Source organism: Orcinus orca, chromosome 16, assembly GCF_937001465.1.
Source record: "Orcinus orca chromosome 16, mOrcOrc1.1, whole genome shotgun sequence".
Lineage (NCBI taxonomy): Eukaryota > Metazoa > Chordata > Mammalia > Artiodactyla > Delphinidae > Orcinus > Orcinus orca.
Genome location: NC_064574.1, coordinates 57103909 through 57122204, shown reverse-complemented (window position 1 = coordinate 57122204; position 18296 = coordinate 57103909). Strand labels below are relative to the sequence as shown.

At 48.6% G+C, this 18296-nt stretch overlaps 1 long non-coding RNA gene across 1 annotated transcript; it reads right to left on the bottom strand.

Annotated features, from left to right (window-relative positions):
* Nucleotides 1-1586: 1586 nt before the first annotated feature.
* LOC117201538 (uncharacterized) lies at nt 1587-15480 on the bottom strand. The gene is made up of 3 exons (XR_004483604.2): nt 14056-15480; nt 13526-13640; nt 1587-2364 (listed from the first exon to the last, which is right to left on the bottom strand). It is a non-coding gene; the product is annotated as an uncharacterized LOC117201538 (long non-coding RNA).
* Nucleotides 15481-18296: the final 2816 nt, after the last annotated feature.

Genomic DNA, 18296 nt, shown 5'->3' with positions numbered 1-18296 from the left:
CACACACACACACACACACACACACACACACACGTGCACATGTGCGTGCCAGTGGTCAAGACTCGCTCGCCAAGACCTGTCTCAGAAGCAGACCCTGAGATGGAAATTCAAGTGCCAGGTGCTTACCTGGGACAGGATCCCAGGAAACACAGGCAGGGGATGAGAAATGAGACCGGGCAAGGCAGCCAGTACAGGATGTGCTTGTCACAGGTGATCACCATGGCAAACCAGGCTCCACCTCACCAGGGCCCTCTAGGAGACAGAGTACCCCACCAGGGAGCCAGGGGACTTATCCACCAGCTCCCATCTATCACCGGTGGAAGGATGTTCCCTGCATGTGGGAGTGTGTGTTAGGCCCCTGTGTTAGTTTCGTGTGGCTGCTGAACCACGTAGCAAACGCTGGGCAGTTTCAACAACAGACACGTACTGTCTCCCAGTCCTGGAGGCTGGAAGTCCAGGGTCAAAGTGTCAGCAGAGTCGGTTGCTTCTGAGGGTCGGGAGGGAGACTGCATGCCATAAGTGTCTCCTAGCGTCTGGGGGGTTTGCTGGTGATCACTGGAATTCCTAGGCTTGTAGGTACATCATCTTGATCTCTGCTTTCATCTTCACAAAGTGTTTTTCCCATGTGCATGTCCAAATTTCCCTTTTTCATAAGATCAAAATCGTATTGAATGAGGGCCCACATTAATAACCTCATCTTAACTTGGTTATCTGCAAAGTCCCTATTTCCAACAGTCACAGGTACGGGGATAGGACTTCAACACAATTCAACTCATAACATCCGCCCAGCTCTCCCAGCCATGCAAAGGCCCCCAAGGAAAGCCCTAGGCAGAGTCTCAGGTGTCACAGGTGCTCAAAGACTGAAGCTCCTGGGACCAAGGGGACATGGGCAGGACACCAAGAGCATCTGCTCCTGCCTCGAAGCTTGTGAGGCATATTCTCCTGGCCGCCTTTACAAAGCAGAGCAAATTGGGTTAGAGCCGAAAAGGCCATCAAAGCCCTCAAGCATGACTAAAAGAGTAAGCGTAGTGCCTTCAAACCAAAACCCAAGTGTTTGTTCATCTCAGCTGCCAAGCGGTTATCTGCGCAGTGACGGGAAGTGTCTCCTAATGGCCCTTCAAATCATTTTATTAAAAGTTGCAGTGATGCCTACAGCTGAATCCGAGTCGTGCCGGGAAGGCCATTAGGTTAATCAAAGTACGAGGACAGCTCACCGTCTACTCTTAATTAACAAATTAGGTCCCACTGCCAACTCAGCAAAACAGAGAGCTGGCCGACGACCCTTGGGGCGGTCAAGATGCTCAGAGCAGCCTTCCATCACTGACAGCCAGTCAGAATGTAAAGGGGGACCTCAGTGCCTGGGCAGGTGAGTTGGAAGACCTCCAAGACAGCTTTTTTACCACCAAATACCTACCATCCTCTAATATTTGTTTATCTGTCTCCCCTGTGCTAACATGCAAGCTCCAGAGGGTGACCACCCATCTTAGTTCGCACAGGACTGGGGAGTTTCCTGCAACAATGGAACTTCACCGCTAAAACCAGGGCACTCCAGGGCACACACCAGGACACTTGGTCACTCCAGCTGCATGAAAGAGCAATTTAGTCTGTTTTGTTCATGGCTGTATCCCCAGGGCTACAATGCCTGACACGTAGCAGACCTTAAATCAATATTAATTGAATGAAAACATGAATGAGCAAATGAATGAATGACATTATGAATGAACAAATGAATGAATGAGTTTCTCCTACTCACCAATCCCACAAAGAAACCAATTCAAACAGCCTGGAATGTATGCTTTCACGCTTTGCTTTTCTTTATGCACACAGACACAGACACACGCATACACACAGATGGGTACACATATTATAGTGCTAGGGCACTGTTGACCAAAACCACCTGCTGTGGCCAGGCCTGCTTGCCTGAGTTGTCTCACAGCAGGAGGTCCTGATAAGGAATAGGGTGTTGCTGAAAACTAACCAGGAGAATTCAGGAGGGGCCAAAAGAGGGAGGAGACGACCAACCTCCCAGAAGCCCTCACCCTGGAATCCATCTGGGCTGAGAGATGCATGCGCCACCAGGAAGGACCCTGAGTCAGACTATGGGCCAAGCAAGACGACTGGCCAGAGACAACCCAGAAACTAACCCCATCACCATAAAACCCGAGACTGCGAGCCACGTGGCAGAGCAGGTCTCCTGGGTTCCCTTACCTTGCTGCTCTCCGCCTGCTCGCTCCTTCCCAATAAAGTCTCTTGCTTTGTCGGCACGTGTGTCTCTTCAGACAATTCATTTCCAAGTGTTAGACAAGAGCCCACTCTGGGGCCCTGGAAGGGGCCCCCTTCCTGCAACAATAGGAGGACTTTTTCCTGAATAGAAAAACAAAAAGAAATCACGTCACAGGCATGAATCAGCAATTTGCTTTTTCACTTAATAATATATAGTACAGCTCTCTCCAGATCAATACATATAGATCTACCTAATTCTTTTTAATGGTTTGTGATGCACCATAATACTGAACGCACAATAATTTATTCTATTATTCACCTATTGGAAAAGTTACGTTTCCAATTTTTTCCAGGGCAAACAATGCACCAGTAAACATCTTTGCACCCATATCCTAGCACGCTGGCAATTTTTTTGTATCGAGATAGAGTCCTAAAGGTCAAGGGGACGGTGCATTTAAACAGACATCAGGGCTGACCTGGGTTAAGACAAAGCAGAGAAAGGTCACCCCAGCCTGGTCCCAGCAAGAGTGTAAGATAAGAAATCCTGTAGCTAAACCTCTCAGATGTTCACTTCCCCAGCCCTCACGCAGTACCGAGGTATACATAAGGGATTGATAATGCCCTGGGGATGCAAATAAAATATAATGTGGGGGCTTCCCTGGTGGCGCAGTGGTTGGGAGTCCGCCTGCCGATGCAGGGGACACGGGTTCGTGCCCCAGTCCGGGAAGATCCCACATGCCGCGGGGCGGCTGGGCCCGTGAGCCATGGCTGCTGAGCCTGCGTGTCCGGAGCCTGTGCTCCACAATATATGTATAATGTGGTCCTTGCTCTAAAAAATTCCACTGTCCAAGAAAAGGGAGCAGGGAAGGAGAGCTATCATGTGCTGAACCTCCACTGGGAGCCAGTGCTTGTTCTAGGTGCTTCTATACACAGGATGCTTACTGCAACATTCATTCCATCTTTAAACAATCCTGCAAGGGAGGGAAGATTATCTCAATTCTACAGACTAGGAACTGTGGGCCAGAGAAGTGATATGCTTTGCCCAGGGACAAACAGCTAGTAAGTGATAAAACTGAGATTGGAACTTGGGTCTGGCTAACCCCAGAACTACTTTAGACTACACCAGTGGGTGCGACCTTGGATATCCTGGAATCACCTGGGGAGTCTTAACAAACCACAGAAGCTGGCTCCAACCCTAAGGGGCCTGATGTCATGGGTCTGGCTGTGGCGCCCACTTAAGGCTTTAAAAAGCCGGGTGAACGGTTCCAATGTGTGGCTGAGGCTGAAAACAGCTACGGACCCCACTGGTCCTCACACTTGGGCGTGCATCACACCCGCCTGGAGGGCTTGTTAGGGGCCAACTGCAACCCCCAACCCCAGTGTCTGATTCAGGGGATTGGGGGTGGCTCCCCAGAATATGCATTTCTAAGAAGCTTCCAGGTGATGCTGCTGCTGCTGGTCTGAAGTCCATGCTTTGGAAACACTGCCCTGCACCATGGACCTGTCTGTGATATTTCTCCATCCCGTCTCCACGGATGGAATCATCACCGACCAAGACAACACGGGCAGCCCTTGGGGGCAGTCATTCAGTCTCGCCTCGCAGGTTTCTTTGAGGTTTTAGAGGCTAAGAGAGTGGCATTTGTAGGTCCTTGGTGCCCACTCCCAGCTTAATCTTACCATTTTCTTTCTACCTGGTATCTGTCATGCGCTTAACGGGCCTGCCTTTAATTAAAGAAAGCCCTGGCTTTTTTTTCACCATTAATTCCTCTATAAACACATACGTTTTTTCTTTATCACTCCTAACCACAAGGAGTGATAAAGGGAACACGCTGAAACTCCAGAATGACAGCCACCGCAACGAGGGGAAGATTTTCATTTTATTTCATCTCCAGGGAAAGGGGGCTGCTCTACCAAGCTCCCGGTTGCTGACGGCTAGTTCCGGGCAGCTCATCCCCGAGTCTCCCTCTGCAAAACAGAGCTGAGATTCACCGGGCAGAAAAGACCCTCGGAAGTCATCTCGTCCATCTCCCCGCAGTCTCCCATCTCCTGGCAGGGCGCAGCTACAACACTTCCCACCACCCAGACGAAAGCGGTCCCCGGCGCCCCCTGCTGGCTGAGTTGGGAATGGCTGCACAGCCGCAATTAACAGGGACTTCCAAGCTCTCAGCTACCCGGGCTCCCAGCTCTCCCTGCCTCCTCTTGAAGGATGCAAATTCCCCTGGAAGGGGCTTCATTCTTTCCAAAAGCACCTTGAGCACCTGCAATATGCCTGCCTGATCACATACCTATTTACAACTATTTCCCACAATTGTATCTCTAAGACAGAGATAGACATTCATTACCTCACTGGAGGCTACAAAGGTCCAGCCTTCCGTGAGGCACTCAGGATATAAAGGAAATTACACATGTTTTGGAGACATTCACAGTCCAACACAGGGGTTGGCAAACTATGGCCAACTGGCCACATCCAGCCCGTTGTGTTTTTGTGCAACCCACAAGTAAGAATTGTTTTTACATCTTCAATTTGTTTTAAAAATCAAAAGAATATTTTGTGACATAAAAATGATAGGAAATTCAACTCTCCGAGTGCACACTGTTGAATCGGATGAACACAGCACGTTCATTTGTTTGCATACTCTCTGTGGCTGCTTTCCTGCTGTAACAGCAGAGTTGAACAGCTGCAGCAGAGATTGTGTGGCCCGCAGAGTCTAAAATATTTACTCTCTGTCCCTTTCCAGAAAAAGTGTGCCAATCCCTGGCATACTAGAAAGAAAGGAGAGTTAATAGAGAACTGGGTTTAGTTGAACACCTGCTATATGTCAATTTCTGGGCCAGGCGCTCTACAGACATGATCTTCTGAATCATGATCTTCTGAATCCCCAGTATAACCGAGCAGGACCCTATGAGGTCTTCCCAGAATAGACCTCCACCCATGTCCTCTGCCTGCCTTTTGTCTGTAGAAAAGCTTTAGTCAACGAATAAATTTAATCAGAGAAGTGAGAAAATGCAGAAAGAAAGAAAACAGTCAAGCAAGACAAAATGATACTTTAGCCATTAAACCAAGTCAAGGACCTTTAGTTCCTCCTCAAGGACTACAGATAATATTCTGAGCCATGTCCTTTGAGCTGTTCTGCAGATACTGAAACCCAGGTGGAAGAAGTTAACTGCATGCTGCCCACCAGCACATAGACCCCAGACCGGTTGGAACCAGTAGGTTGATAACTCCTGATTACCTCACTACCAACCAATCAGAAGAATATGCACGAGCAGATCACGCGCTGCTCCTTGAACACTCTAAGACTCCTCACTACCCCCCTCCAGGGCGGGACACACAGGCTTGAGGGCATTAGCCTGCCGTGGCCTCCTTTGCCTGGCAAAGCAATAAGGCTATTTCTTTCTACTTCACCCAAAACTCTGCCTCCGAGATTTAATCTGGCACCAAATTTCGGCAACACCAGGACAACCCTAGAGGCTGCCCTGATTACCCACATGTTACAGGTAAGGAAACTGAGAGAGGGGACTCCAGGTACCCAAGGCCACACAGCTAAGAGGTGGCAGAGCTGAATTCACACTCAGGTCTCTCTGACTCCAAAACTCGTGTTTATTCTACTCCCCTAAGCTGTCTCCCAGCTCACAAATCTTAGCATCGATTCCCGCTTTACAGATGAGAAATCTGTGGCTCACAGAGGTCAGGGGACTAGCTCGCAGGGCACCCAGCTAGTGGTGGAGGAGGGCCTTGAACCCCAGCATCCGACTGCAATCCAGCGTTTCATCCTAGACCGAGTCTCCGAACATGTGATTGGGAATCAGTATATCAAGAATGTTACAGATTCTCTGTAATAATGCAACCTTGAAACATAAGAGTAGACACCAAGATGGAAAGAAGTGACAGATTTCACATTATTACTGCCAGCCCCAGACGGACAGTTCTTCTGCAAAATGGGTATAACCCTCCGGTGCCGTGGTTCATAACCTGTGCTCTAGGGAAAGCACCAAGGGCCGACAGGTTAGGTGAAAATAAGGATGTCAAAATAGTGGATGCAGGCAGCTCCTCCCTCCCCTTCAATCAACTGGAATAATCCTGATTTTCTGTTTGGTACACTAAGCTGTCAGATAAGGCTTCATTTGGAAAAGACAGCTGGGTGGTTAAGGAAATAAAGCTTGAAAACGACCCCTTGCACGAGTCATTCCGAGCTGGCTCAGGGGTCCCGGAGCAGAGTGGGAGTGCGCATTAGTCTCAGGGGCTGCACAGCAAAGTACTGCTGACTACGGGGCAGCTTCAGCAACAGATATGTATCCTCTCACAGTCCTGGAGGCTGGACGTCCACGATCAAGGTGTTGGCTGGTTGGTTTCTTCTGAGGTCTCTCTCTCTTCGGCTTGCAGGTGGCCGCCTGTGTGTTTACATGGTGTTTTCCCTCTCTCCGTGTCTATGTCCAAATCTCCTCTACTCATAAGGACACCAGTCATATTAGATTACGGCCCACTCTTAGGACCTCATTTTAGCGTAATTCCCTCTCCACAGACCCCATCTCCAAATAGAGTCACATTCTGAGGTTCCGGGGTGGGGAGGACATTTTAGCTCATAACAGAGTATATTAGGGCAATCAGGGTCACCTGACTCCTCTCTCCCACAGGGTCCATCCAAAGGGACGGGAGGGATTGCAAAGCAGGGGAAAGGCCCAGAGGGTCCACTCAGCGGGCAGGGCTGCTAATGGCCAGAGCAGGGTCCGGCATGGCTGCATCCGATGCTCAGCCTGCCAGGCACCCAGACTTAGGTGAATAGGATTTATCACCACAGTCACCAGGGTAATTAGCGAGAAGGAGGCTGTCAGGGGCAGGTCCCGAGGACAGTATTTCAGCCACGACTCCCTTGCCCAAGCCCCCCCATACTCCATGAGTTATCACTCCGCACCCCCAGGCCTCACCTCCCATCCCAGGCTGTGCAGAGACGGGTATGTGACTTTATGAAGGGCTTTTCAAGGTCGTCTATTTGAGCAGCCTGCCCTGGTCACTCTCTCTGAGGGTGCCCCTACCTGACGGGCCTCCAGCTCAGCTGCACCTCCACAGGTCTGAGTTAATGGATCTGCGGTACAGGGCTAAGAATGACACAGCCCTTCCCTCAGGACCCCAACTCCAGATCTGAGCAGAGAACTGCCCAAGTTCAGATCCCGCCTAGCTGGCTCCAAGTTCTCTCTCTCTCTGTCTCTCTCTCTCTCATCGCAAGCAGGAAGCCACATTAAAAAGTGTCTTCGCCTGCCCTGCTGGGCTCCCATCCTAGCCCTGGAGCCCCTCCCCTTCCCCCAACCTCTCCTTTTTGCATCCCCTCCCCAGGTGAGAGGCCACCTCCCTGGTCCCGTGCACCACAAGACTCAGACAGCCCCTCTGGGAAGGTATCTCATCCGGGCCCTTCGCCCTGATGGATCACCAAGAAGATGTGAGCTGTGAATCAGGAAGAGATGGGGGCCCTCATGTCCACCTGGAACCTCAAAAGGTGACCTTATGTAGAAATAGTGTCTTTACAGATGCAATAGTTAAGATGAGGTCATATTGGATTGGGGGAGGGGAAGGCCCTCAATCAAATGATTGGTTTCTTTATAAGAAATGGGAAATTTGGACACAGAACACAGGGAGAGCACCATGTGAAAACAGGCAGAGATGGAGCGAGGCCACTACCAGTCCAGGAGCACCCAGGATTGCCGGCACCCCTGGAAGCCGGGAGCGAGCCGGGGGATAGATTCTCCCTCAGAGCCCCCCAGAAGGAACCCACCCTGTGGACACCCCGATTTTGATTTTCTGGCCTCCAGAACTGCAAGAGAATGAATTCCTGTTGTTTGAAGCCCCTCAGTCTGTGGTCTTTTGTTACGGCAGCGCCAGGAAACTGATACAGGGCCCAAGAGGAGGTGCAACCAGAAAACCCCAAACAGACCTGGAACAAAGCTGACCTCAGACTTTGACAGCCAAGGGGTGGGGAACAGTCCCAGAGAAACTGGACTGCGTGGTACCAAGTGAGAGGTGCCAGGGATGCCCCCCCCCAACAAAGAGACACACGATTCAGGGGAGTCCTGGTGTCCAGACGTGGGGCTAAGAAGGACGTGGCGGCTGGGAGGTTTGCGTGAGATCCGGATGCTCGCTCAGCCTCAGGTCTTCCTCCCCGAATTGGATGTGAGCATCTGCCCCACCGGCTGTGGCATGGTTGGCAGGCAGGTCAGCGTGTAGTTGATGCCCAGACCTCAAGGATGATGTGAGGCGCAGCTCTGGGACTGGGGAGGAGGGGCTGGGAGGACAGTGTCAGGATTTCATCCGGTATTAAATCACTCTAGGACACAGCTAACACGGGAACCCTCTGCCCCCAGCCCATCTTTAAATACCTGGCAGTTCCGTTACTGTCTGTACCAGGCGGACACCTCATAGGTGGAATTTACTTTGAGGGTTTTAATAAAAAGGGATCTTACGTGAGCTTCAACTAATATCCCCAAAGCAGAAGGCTCAGAGCAACGTGGGTTACCCAGAAAATTACATAGAAAAACATCATGAAGTTCGATTGCTGGACTTCCCTGGTGGTCCAGTGGTTAAGAATCTGCCTGCCAGTGCAGGGGACAAGGGTTCAATCCCTAGTCGGGGAAGATCCCACATGCCGTGGAGCAACTAAGCCCGTGCACCACCACTAGTGAGCCCACACGCCGCAACTACCGAAGCCCGCGTGCTCTAGGGCCCACATGCTGCAACACGAGAAGCCACCGCAATGAGAGGCCGGAGCACAGCAACGAAGAGTAGCCCCCGCTCGCCGCAACTAGAGAAAGCCCGCACGCAGCTACAAAGCCCCAGCACAGCCAAAAATCATAAATAAATAAATAAAAAGTTCGATTGCTGACAATTCCATATTCCTTGGCCTCTTGGAGAAGAGTTTCAGTGGGAACACAGTGATTTATGCCTGAGTGAGAGCCACACCCCAGATTAGAAAAATTCCTAAGTGCGAGGTAGAGACCTGTCAGTGGCAAGAGCAGCATCGGCCTATATCGATGATGATGGGGCATCAGGTAGGTATCAGAGCCCATGACGCAGGATGAGCTGGAGAGCGTGCTGGGTTCCTTCCTGCACCTGAACTCTAAGGCTCATCCACAACCCAGCGGGTCGGGGAGCAGCTGCCCTGATGGAGGCAATAAGAGGCTGTATCTCATCTGTACAGAGCTGAAGCCAAGAATGAAATCGACCACAAGTTGGACTGCTTTTTATCCTCACCACCGCAGTACTCTTCCCCCAAAATATCTTCGCTGGCCTAAGTTCCAAACAGTTGCTGCCGTTAGTTACCGCTGAGTTTTCATAATATACACATGAACTTCAAAGCAGCACGTTTTTATTACTGATACTTGTCCCTTCATAAACATTGTATTCCAAATAGCAATTCATTCTGAGAACACCCAGCCACACAGCCAGACAGACTCAGCTCCCCACGTTTGTTTTGGGAGTAAATTCCTAGATGCTGGGCGTCACCCTCTCTGGGTGCAGGTTGAGTCACTGACGCCCCCCTGGTGTTTAGTACAACAGCAGAGTCCATGTAAACAAGGGGGGGGGCCCCAAGACGAGGACGTCAAGCTGGAGTTACCTCCTAAAATCTTGGCATTTTGATTTGTGTGGACACTTTTGGTTTTGGTTTTGGTTTTGCTTTTTGGCCGCGCGGATTGTCATGTGGGATCTAGTTCCCTGACTGGGGATTGAACCCGTGCCCCCTGCATTGGGAGCTCGGAGTCTTAACCACTGGACCACCAGGGAAGTCCCTGTATGGACAGTTTAGGACAGTGAGACGGGGGAACCCTCGAGGTGTCCTATTTTTGTTTCAATAAGTGCAAATTCTAGTTCACACGTGAAACACCTTCCTGAATTCAGATAACATCTTTAAAATGAAACATTTGTTTCTCTTTTAGTTGTTACTCCCTCGTTTTAAAACCAAAGAACCAATCCAGAAGATGATGATTGTTACCGACATCACAGAAGATCATTTTGTCATAAAGAGGAGGTGCTAATGTCATTAAGGCCACTTAAAAATGGTCAAAACGCTAAATCATGCAATATATATTTCATCACAAGTTTTTTAATTAATATGCCAAAAAACATTGAATTGTACTTTCAATGGGTGAATTATATAGGATGTGGATTATATCTGAATAAAGCCATTTCTAAAATGGTAGGGGGGAAGGAGTGTTTTGTTTTTTTTAATGACCCACTCCAGGCATCATATAAGCTAGATATGCCACTAGGTGGTGGTATTGCTGTTTTATAGAAGAGGAAACAGAGGCTCAGAGAGGTGAAGTGACTTGCTCAAGGTCCCACAGCTGGTAAGTGGCAGAATCTGGATTCCAAGTCAGGTCTGTGTGAGCCCTTTCTGCTCTCCCATCCTGCAGCTTTCTTTTTTTTTTTTAATTTAATTTTATTTTTTTATACAGCAGGTTCTTATTAGTCATTCCTTTTATACATATTAGTGTATATATGTCAATCCCAATCTCTCAATTCATCCCACCACCACCCGCTCCCTGCCACCTTCCCCCCTTGGTGTCCATACGTTTGTTCTATCTGTGTCGCTATTATCCCGCAGCCTTCTGCACCTGCCGTGGCCCCCTCCCACGGAGACCTTGACAGTGCGGGGGTAGCCAAAGCATCCACTCCACAGCTCACCTGGAGAAGGGAGTCAGGGCCAAGCATGGCGATTGAGGGAACAGGAGGTGATGTGCCGTGGAGATGTGCACCCAGGACAGGGTGTGGGCCCACACTTGGGTTTCTGGGGCAGCACCTGATAGCTTAGAATTTAGACGTGACTGACCCCAGGTACCTCAGCCCCCTTGGCCAGAGCCCAAGCCATGGAGAATTCAGGAGACCCTTGGCACTTAGTTTGGGTTCCAGGGAGAGACAGGAAGGCCGAGGATACGCAGTAGTTACCCATCTGCTGAGGCAGCTTTTGGAAGCTGAGACACAGGCCATAGGCCGCTGTCACTTGTGTTTATCCAAAGCCCAAAAGAAGGGGTCTCAATGAGAGGAACCTCCAGGTTTAACAAGCACCCACCCCGTGATCTTGCAGGTGCTCTGAGACCCACACGGGCAGAACAGGCCAACATTCTTCTTGGCCTCGGTCCCCATTCCCACTCTTCTGCCAGCTCACGGTTCAACCCCATGGAAACTGAGAAGGGGGTGGAGTACAGGCCAGAAGAAATGCGGGTGATGTGGTGCAGCCTGGCTTCCCAGCCCTGGGGACAGTCAGCCCTGATTACTTGCTCGTGTTGGCCAGAGACAGAGAGAGACAGTTGATGAGAGACTGAGGGATGAAGAAGGGGACAGGCCAGAGGTTCTCCAGGCTACTGTGTCCCCCAGGGGGCAGCTAGCAGTGTTTGGAGACAATCTGTGTTGTCACAACTGGGGAGGGGGTGCTACTGGCATCTAGTGGGTGGAGGCCAGGGATGCTGCTCAACTTCCCAAAGCGCCCAGGACGGCCCCACAGCAAAGAAGGATGCAGCCCCAAATGTCAATATCGCTGGAGTCAAGACAGGGATAGGGAGACAGAACAGAGAAACAGCAAGTGACACAGAGACACAGACACAGGAACTGGCATCATTTGGGGAGAACAAAACCAGGAAGGAACTCAGGGTTGTGGCGGGGGAGTGGTGAGGAGGGAAAGAACTGGAGAAGGAGGGATGGGGGAGAGATGGGAGTGAGGAAAAGAATTTGGTCCAAAGGCCCCATCGGATTCAAGTTCCATATTCAACAGACTAATGTTTCAAAGATTTAAATAATACTAAGAATGCCTGCTCTTCAACAGAATATATTATCTGTATCCAACCCAAAGGCTGGCAGAGTTCTGCCAGCAGAAGTGCAGGAGAAGGCAAATGAACTAACTTCAGCCACCGGTGGGCATAGGAGAAAAAGAGACCCAGGCGAACAGTGGGCTTCAATCACCCCTAGGAAAAAAAATTTTAAGTCATGTCTAATAGATAAGACTCTAGATGTTGAAAGGGTGTATTTGTCTGCTTCCAAAACCTTTCAGAGCACCCATTTCTGGTCCCAAACTAAGAAGACCCAGATACAACCCCAAGAACTCCCCAGATCTGGCCCCTTTGCAAAGCCCCAACATCCCCCAAGTACAGGGCTGAGCTCTTCGAGGTCTGGACTGTCCCCAGTACCAGATAGTTCCTGGGACAAGGCAGAGCCCAAAAAATATGAGTGGAATGTTTGCAATGGCTAACCTTGAACTCTTTGTAAGTCCAAGATCCTTCCAGCAGCCTCTGTCCCTCTCTGCCTTCACCTCCACCTCTCTCTTTTCTCTGCTCCCCTGCTCTCCTCCAGCAACACTGGCTCCATCCTGTCCCTCAAACCCATCAGGCACCCTCCTGCCCCAGGGCCTTTGCATGTTCTGTGCCCTCATGGCTCACTCCCTCCTCCCCTTCAGGTCTTTAAATTGCCACCCCCTCTCTTTCCCTTTCTACCTCCTTCCCATTCTTTGCTTTGTTTTCCCTGCAGCACTTACATCCTTCCCACTTGCTAAATAAGTCCCTCATTCATTTGTTTAATGTTTATCTCTAGATAGACTCCTGCAGTAAAAGACCGCAATATATATTTATTGAATGAATAAATGTGCTTTAAGCCTCATAATGACTCTCTGTGATGGGGAATATCATTCACCCCATTTAAAGATGGGAAAACTGTAGCTCAGGGACCTGAAGTTGGTCACCCAAGATCACACATCCAAGAAGTGAAGTCAGGATTCTGACTACAAGCTAAGCCTCGGTGCAGGACAAGGGTCACAGCCACCCTCGGAGGAATGGCCCTGAGATGGACAACAATTGGCTAACCCTTCATGAACACTCGCTGCTCGCCAGGCACAGTGCTGAGCACCCTGTAAATGGCCCTTCTTTTTAAAAAAAAAATTTTTAATAGGATAATTATTTATTTTATTTATTTATTTTGGCTGTACCGCACGGCATGCGGGATCCTAGTTCCCTGACCAGGGATGGAACCCACACCCCTTGCAGTGGAAGCGCAAAGTCTTAACCACTGGACTGCCAGGGAAGTCCCCAATATGGCCCTTCCTCTGATCCTCGTGATTGTGAGGAAACTGAGGCTCGGAGAGGTCATGTGACCTGCTCAAGGTCACGAAGCTAGCGAGTTCCACAGCCGGGTTCCAGCTTAGGCAGGTGGCCCAAGGTTTTCCTTCACAACCTGTGGCTATGGGGCCTCCCAGGCAAAGCCTTTCCCCAGAGTCCTGTTCTGTCCCTGGACCGGGACCTTGGGCAGGTTCCTTGCCCTGGGCCTGCTCACCTGGAAAGGGGGCCATCTGGATTCTTCAAAGATCCTTCAATGATTCCCACACTGGAGTTTTCGTAAGATTCACGTGCAGTTGGCAGCCCCCTTTCACATGGGTAAATATGGAGCTCTAGAGAGGTGTGGTGTGGAATGTGGAAAGTTAGAGAGAGCTGGGTGCTAGTACCCGCTGGGCAGCCATACACTGTGGGACCTCCCTTGAGGAGGGTGGACGCTTGGGCCCCCTCCCCAAAAGATGTCAAGGTCCTCTCTCAGGACCTTGGAATGTGACCATAGTTGAAGATATCAGATTAACCGAGATAATCAATTTCAAATAAGGTCATTAGGGTGGGCTCTAATCCAATATGACTTATGTCCTTATAAAAAGGGGAAATTTGGACATAAAGACACAAACAAAGGGAAGACAATGCAAAGACACAGGGAGAAGAAGGCCATAAGTCAAGAAACACCTCAGGCCACCAGAAGCTGGGAGTGAGGCCTGGAGCCGTTTCTCCCTCTTTTCCCCCATAGGGAGCCCCCCTCAGCACCTGGATTTTAGGCTCCCAGCCTCCTGAACTGTGAGAATAAATGTCTTTTCTTCCAGCCAGCCAGTTTGTGGTCATGTGTTACAGCAGCCCTAAACCAGTGGATACCCCAATAAATTTTGGGTTCTGCGGAAAGTGAAGAAAAAGAGAAGGGGGTCACTGCATACGTGCTGAAATCACACACAGTCAGGGACTTCCCTGGCGGTCCAGGGGTTAGGACTCGGTGCTTCCACTGCAGGGGGTACAGGTTCGATCCCTGGTCGGGAACTAAGATCCCACATGCCACACGGCGCAGCCAAAAAAAATAAAATAAAATAGAACTTACAGCATGAGAAAGAAATATTATTCACAAAAAAAAAAAACAAAAAAAAAACACAGTCAACTTGACTCAAATTCTTGAGGCAAAGTCCTTGTTCTATTTGAACTTCAATTCTATCCTTGACTCCTGGCTGGATGGTTCCTGCACTCTGTTCTCAGAAATTCTCTTGGCTTTTATCTCTAGATCCACTCTTCTGATTCTTCATGGTTTCCCATTAAGACACAAGGCAGGGACTAACCTGGTGGTGCAGTGGTTAAGAATCCGCCTGCCAATGCAGGGACACGGGTTCGAGCCCTGGTCTGGGAAGATCCCACATGCCTCGGAGCAACTAAGCCCGTGCACCACAACTACTGAGCCTGCGCTCTAGAGCCTGCAAGCCACAACTACTGAGCCCATGCACCACAACTACTGCAGCCCATGTGCCTAGAGCCTGTGCTCTGCAACAAGAGAAGCCACCGCAATGAGAAGCCCGCGCACCGCAATGAAGAGTAGCCTCCGCTCGACACAACTAGAGAAAGCCCACGCGCAGCAACGAAAACCCAACGCAGCCAAACAAATAAATAAATAAAAATTAAAAATCTCTTTAAAAAAAAAAAGACATAAGGCAAGGTGTCTGATCACAAGCGACTTATGGAACATGACTTACTCGATTTATTCTTGCCCAGATACTGGAGATGCTTTAACAACAACCAAAAAACTGTTCATAAATAGGGATGGGTGCCTTATCAAGCACATTAAAAGGATTCGGTACCTACCCTTCAGGGAAGGGCAGCTAAAACCTTGATATGGATTGGCCTAAAGAAAAACAATCAGACAAAATACAAGAACAAGAGGGACGACGAATAGGAATTTCACTTCACACAACTTAATTTTTATTTTTATTTTATTTTTTTTGCGGTATGTGGGCCTCTCACTGTTGTGGCCTCTCCCGTTGCGGAGCACAGGCTCCGGACGCGCAGGCTCAGCGGCCACGCCTCACGGGCCCAGCCGCTCCGCGGCATGTGGGATCCTCCCGGACCGGGGCACGAACCCGTGTCCCCTGCATCGGCAGGCGGACTCTCAACCGCTGTGCCACCAGGGAAGCCCACACAACTTAATTTTAAGAAAAGCATGGTGGGCTTCCCTGGTGGCGCAGCGGTTGACAGTCCGCCTGCCGATGCAGGGGACACGGGTTCGTGCCCCGGTCCGGGAGGATCCCACATGCCGCGGAGCGGCTGGGCCCGTGAGGCGTGGCCGCTGAGCCTGCGCGTCCGGAGCCTGTGCTCCGCAACGGGAGAGGCCACAACAGTGAGAGGCCCACATACCGCAAAAAAAAAAAAAAAAAAAAAAAAAAAAAAAAAAAAAGGAAAGCATGGTTATCTCAATAAATGAAGCTAAAGTTTCTCCTGGACCCCAGAACTCGAACCATATTTATAAGTATATAATTCAGCTACCATTTAGTTTAAATGGCCCTGTTGGGCTAGCTTGGGAAATGTTATTATTTTACCATTTTCTACAGAGAAAATAGTTTCCAATTTACCTATCAAACAATTGATGGGCTGTTAAAATACAACCCATTTAAAAATTGAGTTAACATATAAAATACTGCTTTATGCCATAATAAAAATATTAGTACTTTCAGGTTTTTTAAAAATTATATCAATGTAGAGTAGTAATAGGTTTTATCCACCCCCCCAAATGTTACATTTAATATTGTTGATTTTGAAGTTTTTTTTTAAACATTAAAGGGTAACCATCTTGATTTTTATCTTCTCTTTCCTTTCATCCATTGATAACAAATCTTGTTACAATTTTCTTCCTTCAGTTTTACTCTGCCTGTGCTTCTTCCCTTGGGATTCCTTAGGAATCAAGGTTTGCATTCTAAAAACTCACAGTATTTTGCAGAATCAAAATACTGAGACCTTGAGAGCTAAATGGGATCTTAGAAACAGCTGAGTCAAACAAATGTTAATTGGACACAGTAGATATCACTGAATATTTGATAAATAGACCACCCATAGGTTACAAAGCACAAAGCTGAACTGCGGCCATTGACTCTGGGAAAGCATTCCAACATGTTTTCTAAAACAGAGAAAGCCAAGGAGAAGAATACACCTAAACTGTTTTGAAAGGCTGGGTTTCAAATGTGGAATAATGGAGCTATGTGTTTGTAAACACAGCTATTTAAAAGAATGTAAGCTGCCTGCCAATGCAGGGGACACGGGTTCGAGCCCTGATCCGGGAAGATCCCACATGCCCTGAAGCAACTAAGCCCATGCGCCACAACTACTGAAGCCCGCACCCCTAAAGCCTGTGCTCCGCAACAAGAGAAGCCACCGAAGACCCAATGCAGCCCCAAATAAATAAATAAATAATAAAATTTAAAAAATAAAAGAATGTATGACTTATCTGGCCATTAAAATACCATGCAAACTTGGAAAGCTGATCTTTGTCAGCTAAAACTAGTAAACAGAAGAGCGCAAATGAAATCATTTCTAACTGAATTCGTTGTTTATGATGATGATACTGTCGGGGTTTTTTTGGTTGTTTGTTTTGTTTTGTTTTTGGCCGCACCACATGGCTTGCGGGGTCTTAGTTCCCCGACCAGGGATCGAACCCAGGCCCTTGGCAGTGAACGCGCAGAGTCCTAACCACTAGACCGCCAGGGAATTCCCAGATACTATTTATTGTTTGGAACCAACACAGTCTTGATCATGTTTCTTTCCGGAAGGACTCCCCTCTAGAGCTCTCATTGGAGATGAGGGACAGCTATTATAATTAGATGCTAGAGAAGTTACAACAAGAAGCTAACATTTACTGAGTGTTGATAATGTGCTAGCTCTTGCAATAAGCAAGTTGTACATCGTCTCTCATTTAATCTTTCCAAGAACTCTGAGGTCATGCATTTAATAGGCCTAAATTCAGTTACAAGTAACAGAGACCCAAAATGACAGTGGCCTAAATAAGATAGAAGTTTACTTTTCTGTGACATAAAAATCTGTTATGGAGTGGTCCAGGGCTGGTGTGGCAGCTCCACGGTATCAGAGAAACAACTTTCTTCTGTCTTGTCCATCTACTATGCATGCCCTCCACTCTCCATTCCTAAAACGACTTCACGTTCCAGACAGCTGCTCCATCTCCAGCCATTGCACCTGCCGTCCAGCTCAGGGGAAGGAGGAAAGGGGAGGAGAATGGCAACAGCGCATCCCAGAAGTTCCCCACATCACTTAGACCCTATTGGTGAACTTGGTCACAAGGCTAAACATAGCTGCAAAGGAAACTGAGAAATGTAGTCTTCATTTGGCATAGCCCCAGCTAAAATTCAGGGGAGAAACGATCTTAGGGGAAAATGAGCAGTCTTTGCCACAGGTAGGATATTCTTGTGAATCCTCTTTCACAGATGAGAAAACTTAGAAGTTAGTAACTTGACCAAGGTCACAGCATTAATAGGTAATGAGCTAGGATTTGCAAAATCCTATTTTGTGACACTTCTTCTCATGTACCTGGTATTAGTTACTAACTCTACTATGTTGCTCAGAAGAGAGAAGTTAAACAAACACAGTACATTTAGGATTTTACTCTATTACACTCAAATCACTGCTTATTTTATCAATCAGAAATTTTTAAAGTGCAGCTATCCCCATGACAGAGAGTACTGAACAGACTAACAAAAAATAGGGTTTCCCCCTTCTCCAGGGTATGTGGGCGAAAGAGCCAGCCCCACTCATGCCCCAGAGGGTTTATGAGCAGCAGGTCAGCGTTCTCTCTCTCCGGGACTCACTGTGGCTCTGGCTGCAGCATCTTACACCCTTCACAAAAATGAACCCAAATGGATCATACACCTAAAATGTAAAATGTAAAACTCTTAAAACTCCTAGAAGATAACACAGGAGAAAACCTAGATAGGTGATCTTGGGCATAGTAATAACTTTTAAAATATAACACC